Source organism: Columba livia, chromosome 14 (genome assembly GCF_036013475.1).
Source record: "Columba livia isolate bColLiv1 breed racing homer chromosome 14, bColLiv1.pat.W.v2, whole genome shotgun sequence".
NCBI classification, from domain to species: Eukaryota; Metazoa; Chordata; class Aves; order Columbiformes; family Columbidae; genus Columba; species Columba livia.
The window spans coordinates 3,410,844-3,414,159 of NC_088615.1; positions in this window are offsets into that span (position 1 = coordinate 3,410,844).

The following is a 3,316-nucleotide window of genomic DNA, read 5'->3' on the forward strand; positions in this document are numbered from 1 at the left end:
TTAACACCATTGCACCAAAATGTGCATTGTGTACTTTCCCCAACCACATGAGAAAGAAGCATTTACCTAATTGTGTAGCCTTCTTCACTATCTTTCTCCCTGTCCCACGTCAAAGAATAGCAGCATCCGGTTTTCATTCCTTCACATGCTGATGTGACTCTTCCAGATCACGTTCACGCCTAGACAGCAGCCTAAATCTAGGCTGCCTTGCTTGCCTACATACTAAGAAGATTTCAGTCCACAGAAGTCTCATTGTGACAGGGCAGTAGAGATGCTGAAGGGAGTGGAGCATCTCCCATGTGAGGAAAGGCTGAGGAAGCTGGGGCTCTTTAGCTTGGAGGAGAATGAGGGGTGACCTCATTAATGTTTACAGATATCTAAAGAGTGAGTGTCAGGAGGATGGAGCCAGGCTCTTCTCAGTGACAACCAATGATAGGACAAGGGGTAATGGGTTCAAACTGGAACACAAAAGGTTCCACTTAAATTTGAGGCGAAACTTCTTCTCAGTAAGGGTAACAGAACACTGGCCCAGGCTGCCCAGGGAGGTTGTGGAGTCTCCTTCTGTGCAGACATTCCAACCCACATGGACACCTTCCTGTGTAACCTCATCTGGGTGTTCCTGCTCCATGGGGGGGTTGCACTGGATGAGCCTTCCAGGGCCCTTCCAACCCCTGACGTTCTGGGATTCTGTGATTTACAGACATTACTGTAATTCTTTGATTTTAAAAGAAGCGAGATGTGTCCTTGATGCCAGTGAATCTATTTTAGCATGTGACTAAGAGTGCTGTTGTGGAGCAGCAGGACAAACCTTTTCTTCCTTTCTAACAGAAGACTTCATCACACTTTTGCCACTGCTGGATGCTCTCACCCAGTGTGCACAGGGTGCGAATCCCAAAGATGAATCCAAGCTCTCTGGCATGAGCTTCTGGAGATTGCAGAGAGCTCCGGATCCTCACTGGGCTTTGAACACCCACTGCAACAGCAACACCACTTGAAACATTGCTCTACTGCAGCATTGCCTCTCCCATAGCTCAAATAGAAAGCGAGTATTTCTGCTCGGGGAAGCAGAACTTGTACTACAAATTGCATCACAAGCGCTCCTTTTCTCAGAGAATATGCCTAATTGAACAGCAGTGAAATGAATCTCTAATTCCTTACTGGTCCTGGCCATGTACCCACTCAGCTGGATGAATCAGTTCACTCCTGGCAGCCACCGGGAATCAGAGGTGACAATAGAGTGAGAACTTGCTTCAGTGAAGATGCTGTTTTCTTTTCCACAAATCCCCTGTATCATTCCCTTCTCTTCTCTACACCAGGCTGTGTATGGGCAATATGGACCATTGTTGGTAAAAGCTAACCAGAAGTCTGAATATCATTATAAGGACTGGTTTGTTTATTCGAGATTTTAACCATAGATTTAGACTTGCAAATGGCTTCCCTCATCCTGTGTTAAAAAGCATCCTGTGAAGTCAAAGAATTAAAAGCTCATACATCCCTTATTTTATCCTGGCTTGATTTATGATGCAGGTTGATTCCATTTTCTGTCTACAACCTGTTAAATCACTTTAAGTAGGTGTAATGGTAATACCTGATGGAAGCCAGGTCCTGCAGAAGCATTTGTTTAAAACATTGCTGGGGCCAACCTTCTTAGGACTGGAGACTGACAGGTGGGTAGATGCTGGTTGGGTTTTCACTATATCATTTTAGTTAAATGGCACCAAAAGCACTGTGGGCAGCAAGCAAGCACCTTTTGAATCTTACGCACTGCAATAAACACATATAGTTCAATAAATTCTCTCAGATGCTTTCCATTCCTAATAGGCACCTGGGTTAATATCCCACAAACCAATTGAAAGCACTCTTCTCAACTTTAATGTGCATCAGATATGGCCATGTCTTTCAACTGTCCATCAGCATTCCTTATCATGTTTATAATTCAGTTTTCTTGCCTCAATACACCAAAGATAGATTGTACTACAGTACAGCAATGTTCAATAATCTGAGCAAAGGAGACGGGAGAGAGGCAGTAACCTTGATAATACAAAATATCTGTAAACTAGGCCAAAATAAATGCTTTAATATATTTACCTTTGATGAATGGAGTCAATGAGGTCATAACTATAATAAAAAATGAATGTAATTGGTTTTTAAGTGTGGCAAACTTAAGGCACAATTGTGATAATCCACCGGTGGAAGACAGAGGAGGGTCAGAGCCAAGCTCCTGAAATCTGAGCACCTTCAGATGTTCACCCATGGCTTTACAATGGAGCAGAATCCTCAGATGCTGAGCTTCCACCTGTACATCTCTGGAACCCAAGCCTCTTCCTAGACTTTATATTTCTCCTTTTTAGCACAAACAAGCTACAAAATAATCCCATTACATTGCTGGAACTTTGACTAGTTTTTTCCCCTTTTTCCTGTAGATTTTTAAATAAGGGACTGGATAATTTTACAATCACTGAACACTTGTGTTGCTATTCAGGCCTGGGCAATTACAAAGGTAGAGCTTTCATGGTGTAATCTGGTATTTCCCTGGGGAGAGGAGAAGTTATGTCTCCTGTTTGATGTGATATTGTACATTTTGTTTGCACTTGTTATAGGAGAATTGGGACCTGATTCTTATTTTCTTTTATATTTAATTTCTTGGGTACTGCCTGTGAGATATCTTTAATAACAGACCTGCTTATTGGATCTGACAGTTGCATAAGATAGGTTAGATTTCTCCCAGGGATGAAGAAGGAGGACAGGAAATTATTAAAACAAAAACAAACAAAAAAACACGGCAAAAGGGAGTTCGAAACCATCACTCATGGCAGCTCGTGTCATTTGTCACCATGCTCCCCGGTGCCATCCCGTGCACCCTCCAGGCCTCTCCGCACCCTCCACAATGACAACCAAGACGCTTCCATTGCTTCCAGCAGGAGTGGGCTCTGATCCCATTCGCGCAAGAGGCAGCTGACTGGACTGCTGGTCTGAACCGGTACGTCAAATCCCATGTTAACTTAAAAAACATTAAAATGATAACTTCATCTCAAGTTACTTTCCTATTCATCTATAGAATTTCTCAATTATGTATGACTAATTTTGCACAAAGTCATTATTTGGAGCAATTTGTCTAAGTATGAGAGGCAACACCTTCAACCTTCCTGGATGGTGGGTGGGGAAAATGTCATAATCAGTTCTGCTTTGGCATGAGTTATTAAGCGGTCACAGGAGTTCAAAGGCGAGAAATAATGAACAGGTAAGTCATTACATGCAAAAATTCTTCTTCTATATTATCAAAATACAAATTAATTACAGATAAGATCAGATGAAT